Source organism: Crocodylus porosus, unplaced genomic scaffold, assembly GCF_001723895.1.
Source record: "Crocodylus porosus isolate Cpor-Errol unplaced genomic scaffold, CroPor_comp1, whole genome shotgun sequence".
Taxonomy (NCBI): domain Eukaryota; kingdom Metazoa; phylum Chordata; order Crocodylia; family Crocodylidae; genus Crocodylus; species Crocodylus porosus.
This window is the reverse complement of record NW_017728943.1, coordinates 30273641-30284053: the sequence shown is the minus strand read 5'-3', so window position 1 is coordinate 30284053 and position 10413 is coordinate 30273641. Positions and strand designations below refer to the sequence as shown.

The 10413-nt window shown below is 47.9% G+C and overlaps 2 protein-coding genes across 4 annotated transcripts in view; one reads left to right on the top strand and one right to left on the bottom strand.

The window, feature by feature from the left end:
- SLX4IP (SLX4 interacting protein) overlaps nt 1-7417 on the bottom strand; it is a 144140-nt gene extending 136723 nt beyond the window's left edge. The window contains 1 exon segment of the mRNA XM_019549114.1: nt 7230-7417. The gene's annotated coding sequence lies outside the window, so the exon portion shown is untranslated.
- A 149-nt stretch (nt 7418-7566) lies between these two features.
- MKKS (McKusick-Kaufman syndrome) overlaps nt 7567-10413 on the top strand; it is an 18980-nt gene continuing 16133 nt past the window's right edge. The window contains exon 1 of one of the 3 annotated variants that reach the window (XM_019549110.1): nt 7567-7618. The gene's annotated coding sequence lies outside the window, so the exon portion shown is untranslated. Of the gene's footprint in view, nt 7619-7706; nt 7866-10413 lie in introns of those variants that run through there. The other 2 variants (XM_019549111.1, XM_019549109.1) reach the window with 2 other exon arrangements.

Genomic DNA, 10413 nt, shown 5'->3' with positions numbered 1-10413 from the left:
GTTCAAGCACCTACATTGAACACCTTCAAGAGCAAATTGGATGCTTATCTTGCTGGGATCCTATGACCCCAGCTGACTTCCTGCCCTTTGGGTGGGGGGCCGGACTCGATGATCTTCCAAGGTCTCTTCCAGCCCTAATGTCTATAAAATCTATGAAACCTATGGAATCCAACACCCTGCATGCATACCCCACACCCACTAGCCACATACCCCATTCACCCCATACCTACGCACACACACACACCACATATCCTGCCAACACACCCCGTGCCCTTCACTCCACACCTATTCATCCACCCCCACCTATCCACACACCCCACAAACACATCTACACCCCACATACACACACCCACAACCCCCTACAAACCCCATACTCTCCCCACCCATCCACCCCCTCCCACAGCCCATCATGATATACAAGAGTAAGATACCAGTTTGAGCTATTATGCAATCGTCTCTATATACACTACACAAGCATACACAAATCAGGACAAAAATATTTTTTGAAACAAAATTAAAATATGTTATAGTAGATGTTTGATTTTTATTCCGGTTCCAAGATGGCAAACGCCCCCTCCCAAAAGGAGTACTTCTGGGGGTAAGGGCGGGGATGACATCTGGTGGCAAAGGTCAAGGGTTAGGGGCAGGACTTCCACTCCCAAGATGGCGACCAAATGGTGGGGCACCTGTCAAGGAGACTAACAGCTGGGGCATGGGGAAAAGTGGCAGCAGCAGCCCACATCAAACCTCAGATGAGTTTTTCTGGCCTGCAGTTCCTAATATGCATACAGGATAGTGGTGTCAAACTCACTGTCACTCCCAGGCCAATTCTGGACAGCAAGGAACTTTGGGGGTCAGCTCCGGATCTGATGGCAATGGCAGGGTGACTGGTGGTGGCATGGGGCCAGTGTTGGCACAAAGAGTAATGCAGCACTCATTCATCCCCACCACTACCCACATATGTGCCAATGCTCAGTGAGGCTCAATAGCTGCAAATTCAGTGGTGGGCCCTGCCCCTACTTGACCTGCCTCTAAATTCCCAGCCTATCTCGGAACACTGCAGGTCAGGTAACATGGTTCCACAATGAGATCTGGCCCCTGGACCGGGTATCCGACACCCCAATAAAGGGAATGTACCCAGATATTCTGAAGCTGTATTCAGCTTCTAGTCATCCCAATACTAGAAGCTGAATACAACTTCCCTATATTACAGGTCTGTCTTCAAATGTGACATGTTTCATAGTGGTGCAGAATTGGTTTATTGAACAAAATCTGGAGTAATCTGAGTGAGATACAGTGCCCTGAAAAATATCATGCCGCTTCAGAAAGTCCCCAAATACCCACAATGTTATTTTGTGCAGAATTTGGGCTTAAACCAAGGTTCTGCTCATCCCCAAATTAACCTCAGTCATTCAGATTTATTCTGCCTTCTGAATGCAGCCCCTTTGGGAAAACACTATAGAAATAGTTATTTAAGAAGGAGCTTAAACTTTGTGTATTAGCGTGGACTAAACATTCAGGCACCAAGCAGATGGTAATGTTTATGTGAAGAAAGACAAAGTGGTCTGTGCTAGGGAGTAGGAGTGACTTGAAAGTTGGAGGGAGTAGGAGTGACTTGAAAGTAACAGAAATGTAAAGCTCTGAAAATGCAGAAAATATAAAGTTACGGTGCCAACCGAAGTTAAGGTGCATGCCATCCCTGCATAGGACTGGAGGTCTGGGTTGCAGAAGTAGGTAGTTAGGGACAGGGCTAAAGCAGGACTTGGGAGCACAGCCCAAGGTTGTAGTGACAGCTTGGACCAGTGTACAGCCAAGACTCTATAACAAGGGCTGGCAAAAATTGGGCCTGCAGGCCGGATCAGGCCTACAGAGGACTCTGTTTCCCAGCAGCACCTGCCTGGGTCGCTGTGGCAGGCAGTGAGCAGCTCCAGGGCTGAGCTCTTGCAGTGGTGACTGCGTGGTCCAAAGCCAGGGCAGAATTGCGATCCAGCCCTGCCTCAACTCTAGACCACACTGTCACCATTGCAAGATCCCAGCCACGGCCGCAGAGCAGCTCCCCACCCTGCTAGCCCTGCTGGGGCCAGTCTCCATGGAAACTCTGGCCATGCACTGTCACCATGATGCTGCTGCTGCTGCTGGGTCTCCATGGAAACCGGCTGCAATGCTCCAAGCAGGGGCTGCTGGGAAATGAAGTCCAACTGCCCACCAGATCCATCATTTTGCCCACCCCTACTAACAAAAGAAGCATGTAACCACCTTGTAAAGTGTTGCCCCTGATACATACAGAACACCAGACAGCAAGGAATAAATGTGTATGTGCCAATGCTTTCTGAAATATTAATGGCTTAATAAGCTAGGAAGAAGAAGAAGCACAAACATTGGCGGGAGGAGATCTCTGTTGTAAAGGTGAAAAGAGGGTACTGGTGGTAGATGCATGTCCTCTCTCCTTTTTTTTTTTTCAATTTACTCCAACCATTGGGTGATAAAACTGTCAAGATTTTGGGATGAATTCTACATCTGAACTCTCTGCATCTGCTGTCAGGCATGACACAAATATTCAAAGCATAGTCATTATCCCATTCCACTATAAAGAGGCATACAAGATAAGACCCACTTAGAAATAACAAATCACTTTTAGCCAATCTCAGATCTGTTTTAAGCACAAACCAGCTCTGCTTCTATGAGCATTAACCCCTAAGAAATGAAAAAAAAACTCTTTTCTGTTTAACAAAATTTTTCTTATTGGTAATTTTTTTTTATGCACACTTACAATTGCCTCTTTATAGCTTATGCTCTTCCAGAAAGTTGGGTTTAAACCCCTGATATGCAGTACTGTATCTGAAACTTGAAATAATCATAATACACACACAAAACAGGCTATAGCACAATTCACTACCCTAGCCCAAGGGTGTCAAACATACAAGTGTGCAGAACATCTCTGTCTAGCTCACCAGACTACCAGCAAGCCACTGGAAACTGGAAGGGCGTGGCCAGGGGATGTGGCCTACTACAGAATCCCGAGTCCTTGGGTCCTAGTAGGCACAGTGATTACCTGCAGGACAGCGAGCAAAGGGATGATAGAGTCCCAGTCACCCTCCAACCAGTTTATCTGTTGCTACTGTTGTGGCCCTAGTTCCTTGGCTACCAACCCCACTGCTGCCCCATGCTGGAGCTGCCGCCACTGCTGCCTGCCCCATGCCTAAAGCTTGAGCTGCCACTGTGGCACGAGGCACACAGAAGTGGCGGCAGCTCCAGTGCTGGCATGGGACACTTGGCAGGATCTGGAGCTGCGCTGTATACCCTGTGCCAGAGCCACCACTACTGCTGTGAGCCCCAGACTGGTCCAACTCTGCAAGTAACTCTGCAGTCTGGATATGGCCCAGATCACAAAGTGAGTTTGAACCCCCTGCCCTAGTCAAAAGAAACTTATCTCAGACTGCATTGATTTCCTTGGCTAAGGGATAATGAACTGGGCCAATAAATGAATTTCTCAGGCCAAGTGAAAGAAACACACCTAGTAAACAAAGAATCATAAATCATGAGAACAAAGCTAGTTTTTCAATATTCTTTGTTTTAATAACCAAAGATTTATAGATTCATAGATGTTAGGGGTTGGCAGGGACCTCTTGAGATCATCGGGTCTAGCCCCACCACCTGTGCTTGGGCAAGAAAGACTGCTAGGATCAGATGGTGAGCATCCAGACGTTTGTTGAAGATATCCGAAGTAGATGATTGTACCACCTCTGGAGGGAGTCTCCTCCAAACCCTGGACACTTGAGGTGTAAAGAAGTTTTTCATTATGTCTAATTTAAAGCAGTCTTCTAGCAATTTATGACCATTAGTCCTAGTCTTCCCCTGGGGAGCCCTCGTGAACAGATGTTCAGTCCCTGATATGTTCCCCTTATATACTTACAGGCTGCCAACAAGTTCCCTCTGATGTTACTTATACTAAAGGAAAGGCCATTTAAAAGTAGTGCCCTTTCAAAAGTAATTGTTTAGAAGTAAATCTGACATCAACAGCAACATGATTGTTTGAATCCAACTCTGAAATGAAAGAACTAACTGATGAAGCTCTTCTACTGCTGGCTAGGTGTCAAACAACTGGCCCACAGAGCCAAGTCATCCAGCCTGTAGAAACCCAGGGAATTGAATTTGGGGGTGAGAAGAATGGTTAATCTTTGAAGCATAAAGGGGTGCTGCCTAGTGAATTAAGGGAACAGCTCTATCAGAAGCATTATGCTTCTGCCCTACTTCTTACAGTAGTGCTGTCTAGGAAGAAAAGGAAACTATCATGCACACACACGCAGGAGCAGCTTTCCTTCACTGAATTTCTGTGCATCCCAGAAGGCACAGAGGCAAGCTCTTATCTGACTTCCATGAACTAGATCTTGGTGCACAAGCACAATGCATTGCTACAATAATGTTGTTGCAGAATAGTAGAAGGATGTGTGATTCTGTTCAGCACATGAAGATGTTCTGACAATAGAAAAGCCCTCTAGACTTACAGCATGCCAATGCAAATATTACCCAACAGCACCCTTCAATGACTTATGACAAACATAATTCCTGCCTAAAATGAAAATTATAAAATGGCGGAGTGAAATGAGAAGAGTCCTCCCACAATATCCACCAAATCAAGTTGCAATCATGTGAGACTTAAAGAGCCTTGTTTTCTGAAAAACTCTATTCTCTTCCCGCTCAAGTCGACAGAAGAGAAGCAGAAGACAGAATTTAAAATTAAGGTAAATGAATCCCGAGAACTTAGAAAAATAAAAGTAATTAGCTAAACAGAAAGAAAATATCACTACTACTGCATAAGCTCTTAAGAGCCACTCCTCTGACAGCAGTAAAAAAATAGGTCAGCTCTTGAGACACAAGGGGATTCTGAGCCCACCCAGCAAGGCTGAAATGTTCCTCCCCTGTAAGTGGAGAGAGGCCAACAACCCATAAAACACTCAGGTTTGGGATTTCCCAGGCTGCAGAAGACACAAAAGGGTGGGATCTATCATAACCGCTGCCCTTTTGAGGCAAAAAAATTATTTCCAGGAAATACTGCATGTGTCACAAGCTTGTCCACACCTGTCAAGTGAACTTTGTGCACTGTAGAGATTGAGAGTCAAAGGCAGCATACCACCCGCAAAAAAAAAAAAAAAAATTTATGAGAGGTATATATTTAAAAAAAGAAAAAGTCAAGATGTAATTTTTTATATTTAAATGGGTATGAATTTTGTAAATTGACGTAGTCAGACCAACTTGTCTAAAATAAAAGGGTTGGAAGGGAAGGAAAACTATGCAACATAACCTTTGGAAAACTTAACTAACTAATACAAACTCTTTCACCTTCAATTAAAAGCAGAGCTAGTCTAATAATTTGGCTACTTTAAACTAGTGTGGCCCAGTGGACAATGGATTCCCACACAGGGAATCAGAGACCTGAGCTCTATACTTGGCTCTCCTGCTGATGCACTGTGTGACCAGAGGCAAATCATTTCACTTTACTGAGCCTCTGCTTCCTCTCCTGCCTTTATCTGCTTTGGCCATTTAAACTGTAAATTCTCTGGATCCAAGACGTTCTCTTACTATGTGTATGTATCATTTGGGGCCTCAGTTTAATATCAATAATAATTTATTTGCATTTTAATTATGCAAATACCTTTTGATTTTTACAAATGAATGTACAGGGGTTATTTGTACAATTTTATAGCATGCATTCACAATTTGCTACTTGGTTTATGTAACGGGTTACTTCATTCATATGGTATTGTCTACGCTCCCTGGCTGACGGTTAGAATCCCTTTGGATTCCCAAATCCACAAAAAGGTCAATACCAACCACAGCAAATTATTACACTTAAACATTTATTTATTTTTATGTTAAATGTGTATTCATTCAAGCAATGCTTTTGATTTTGGAAACATTTATCTTTCAAACAACAGGAATCACAAAGGCTTGCACACTCCTGACTTCAATAGACCTAGTCCAGTTCCTAATGCAAGCACTGAAACCTTTTCTTTTCTTTGTTGTTGTTTGGGGGGGAGGGGGGGTGTTTTTTGTTTGTTTGTTTTTTACAATTCCTGGTCCAGCAGTGCTTGGAAAATAATCAGAGTCAATATTGTAGATCAAGTCATACCCTCTATGTAGTGGTTCTCTACATGTCTGGACTCAAGGTACACCTCCATAACTTTTGGGAATTGAGTAGTACCCAATTTCAAAAGTGAATGTATAATTACTGTGCTTACTAGGGGGATGCGAAATTTCGCCAGCAGTTTCGAGCTTGAAACAGCAAAATAGAAATGAAACAAAGAGTTTTGAAACAGCCTTGAAACGAAATGAGGCAAGTTGAAACATTTTGAAAATTTCAAAACGTTTTGAGTTTCGAAGCTCAAGCTGGGCTTGCCCGCAGGGAAAGAGATTCTAAAATAAGGAGAGGGAGGGGGAAGGAGTACTCTCATTATTGACGGTGTAGCTGGCCAGTGACTCTCAATCTTTCCTGGGGTCCCTTCCAATTTCAGTGCTCTGGGGGAGGGATGGAAAAACTGCATAAAAGGCAGCATTGTTTAAACTGCCCTGCTTTCTGCCTTGGTGGGACTTATGAGATGTGTTCCAGTTTTGCCTATCACCAGCTAGAGGTTCAGGGCCCCAGACTCCCCCTGCACCTATCTCCATGACAGCTGGCAGGCTTCATACCTGCAGCTTTAACCCTACTGCACCTTGACACACACTGTCACCCGTGTCACGAGTTTTGCTTGTTCACAACTTGAGGTGGAGTTTCCCCAAAACCCCTGCACCAATCTCCTTGAAACTTGGCAGGCTTTGTGGCCTCAGCAGGGGCTAACAAGTCTTAAATTTTGACCCCACTGTGGCTTAACACATACAGATGACATGAGTTTTGCTTTCAATACTTTGAGGTGCAGTTTCCCCCAAATCCCTACACCTATCTCCTTGCCTCCCCCCACATTCATCGACACGGGGCCAAGCAGCCCAGCCCAGGAGGAAGCCACGCTCCTGCCTCGATGACGTCACGAGGCTCCTTCTAGCTCCCCTTTCCTCTGACCCTATATTCCCCCCCATAGCAACGACCGGGTGTGATGTAACAGAACTATGCCACGCGGTTGGGGAGGGTGGGCGGCTCCCTGGGGCCACCCGGGTTGGAGGGGGCACCAAGAGAGTTCCAGCAAGCGCCAACCCGCGGCCGCAGACCCCGCCCTGGGACCGCGGCTCCTACTCACGCGCTGACGCCTCCCAAGTCCCGCCCCACACCGTCCTTGCTTCCCGCCGCTCCTTCGCCCTCCTCCACAATGGCCGCCGCGCTTAGATTCTGCGCCCCAATCGAACATGGCCGCCCCCGGGGCGGCTTCCTTGCCTGACTCTAAAATGGCAGCCGGGCAACCTCTTCCACTGCCAGCCGGCTCGGGAAGCTGTGAAAACCCACGCCCGGCTTCCGGGTCACGTGACCTGGTGGAACCAATAAGGAAGGAGAAAGAAAAGGCCTTCCCACGCTGAGGGCTTGCTAGTATTCAAAAGCATCGCGAGTTACTGGATTGTGACGTCACGGGCAGGGAAAGAGCATCTTAGATGCCGGTATCTGCCCCTCCGCGCTGGGCCGCGGATGGTGTAGGTGGCTGCAAGGATGCCTTCAGGGCCTCACCCTCCCTTTCTGTGGGTGCGGCGCTTTCCGGGGTTTGGGATCAGTCTCACATAGCCGTCTCTGCGTAGTGGGTGCGGCGCAAAGCATTTCGAGCGGCCAGACAGGCGTTTGGCTGGGACGCCTCTCCTCGGAAGGTCCCCCGGTGCGGCTTCGCGCTCCTTGTCTCGCGCCGCTGCTGTTGCCCTTCCTCTCCTCCGGCGGGGGCGCGCGAGCCAAGGTGAGGCGGGGGGCAGGCCGTTGGTTGCCCCACGCGGGGGTCTGGGCGCGAGGCGCTTGACGCCCGTGACGTCCGTGGGGTCGCCCCCTCCGGGGCAGTGTTGCCGGGTGTAGGATAATTACTGTATTTATACGATAATATCAGCACTAGTAAAAGTATTCAAAGCGTAGGCTCGTGTTCGTTGACCTAGCATGTGCAAAACCCAAGTCCCTCTCAGGGAGTCGGAACAGACTTCTGGACTTGTCAGCACACTGCATTGCCTCGAAATTTTTTTTTAAAAAGCTTCAACTTTGACTCAGTTCTCACTCACTCACTGACGACTTACAGTGAGCAATTAGAAGTAAAGAAGAAGGGAACTTATTTGCATATTTTTCAGTATACAGTAACTTTTTCAGCAAATACGATCGTTTTGTGCTTCCAATGCAATAACTGCATGTTTCAGACCTGACAACGCTGCTGTAGGGTGAGGGATGTCTGTACCCATATGTACCTATCCATCTATCTCCTCATGTGTATCTGTCTATATCGTACAGAAAGAGTGAGCGAGCAAGAGAAAGAGCTATCTATCTATTGTAGATCTATAGCTAGAGTATAAATATCTATATACATACACATGGGTGACTGGTGCCTCCTGATTTTGGGGGGGCTCCAGTGGCCAGTCACCAACTGGGGGAGTCCTCCAGTAGCCGATTGCTAACTGCCAGCCCGAAAGTGCCACTGGCAGCGAACCCAGAAGTGCCACCAGCACTTCTCTCAGCTCTTTAAGACTTAGCCTGACTGGGATGATCTAGTTAGCTGTACGGTGTTGGTGGCCTTTAACAGCCAAGTCAGGGCTGGCACCGGAGCAGGAGCTGTAGCGTGCCCTGGGCCCCTCCACCCTCCCTCATTTCCCTTTGTTTGGACCCAGTGCCTGCAGACTGCATCCACAGCTGGATCACATAGCTGGGCCAGGCTAGGCCACTGAGTTTGGGGTCCCTTCCCCTGGTATTGGCTGTGCCTCTGGTACCAGGGAGAGGAGAACTCCTATTTGGGGATCTGGCAGGTACCTGCTACTTCAGGTAGATAGCCCTAGCTGACTGCCAGGGCAGAGGAGAGGCACCATATGGCTGCACAGGCTGGGAGTGCTGCACAAAGGCTGCTCCCAGCCAGATCCAGCCTCTGTCTGTGGGGGGGTGGTCGCTGGCTGTGGGCCTCTGTGCTGTCCCATCCTACCATCAGGGCTCTTAGGATGTGCATGTGCTTATCCTGATCCCAGAGCTCCCAAGAGCACTGATGACTGGGTGGGGCAGGGTGGGAGAGCACAGAGGACCATGGCCAGGCTCTATCCCCTGCAGGCAGAAGGTGGAGCCATGCTCTTGGAGCCATGCTTAGGCCCTAGCAAGTCCAGCTCTGGCCTCTGCTGGTGCCATGGGGGATGCTGAGTGAAAGCAGGCCTGCCCACCTGTCTGTCCAGTACCACGTAGCAAACAGAGCCAAAGTTCCCAGGACACGAGCAAAGTTCGTCCAGGGCTTGCCTATTGATTCTGCCTGGCTGATAGGCAAGCAGTGTGGGTGGTGGCTCCAGCACCAGAGGCCCTGGGCGAGCCACTCTTGGGCCCCAGGGTTCCAGCCCCGGTCTCTGCTGGCACTGAGCAGAAGCAGCTCTGTCTGCCTGCCCGACACGGTGCGGGAGCCAGAGCCACCACTTGCCCATGGACCAGATAGAATTAACCCACCTGGACTAGATGCCTGCAGGCTGTATTTTGCTCATAGCTGGACAAGATCCTTTCCTGAGGTCCCTTCCAGCTCTCATTTTCTATGATCCTGTTGTGGGGGTGTGGGATGCATCAAACACAGGGGTAGGTAAAATGTGGCCCGCCAGGCCATTCTATCCAGCTCACAGGACCCCTAAAAAATGTAGAAAATTAATATATATCTGCCCCTAGCTGCCTGTCATGTGGCCCTCAATGGCTTGCCAAAGCTCAGTAAGTGGCCCTCCACCCAAAATAATTGCCCACCCCGATATAACATATACCTACACATACATAAACATATAGAAGTGTGTGTGTGTAAATATAGATAGGTATAAATAGATTCGTCTAGGTAGTCATAGATAAATATATAGATATGTGTATGTAACATACATCTAGATCTATGTACATCTATCTATATCCAATGTAGATATATTTAGATATCTATATTTAATATTAAGTATAGATATGGTAGGTGTACATCAATATTGATTAGACGTACACTGATATGTTGGTCTGATATCAGATTGGCATTGACATAAAGAAAATGGACTGTTTTGGAAATCGGCCTGATGTGGCCGATAATTTGGCTAATAAATGGCCATGCATGCACGCCACCGCAGTGCAGCATGTAGGCAGCAAGGAGTGCATCCCAGCAGCGTGGAGAGCTGTGTGCAGCTGATAGATCTGGTGTGGTGTGGTGGAAGGGAAGCGGGGAGGGAAGGGCCATGGAGGGCAGATCAAGACTCCTGCGGTGAGAGAGGGAATGGGGTTGGGGCAAGCCCCCCAAAAATTTGCTGTAGCTCCCCCCCCTTCCC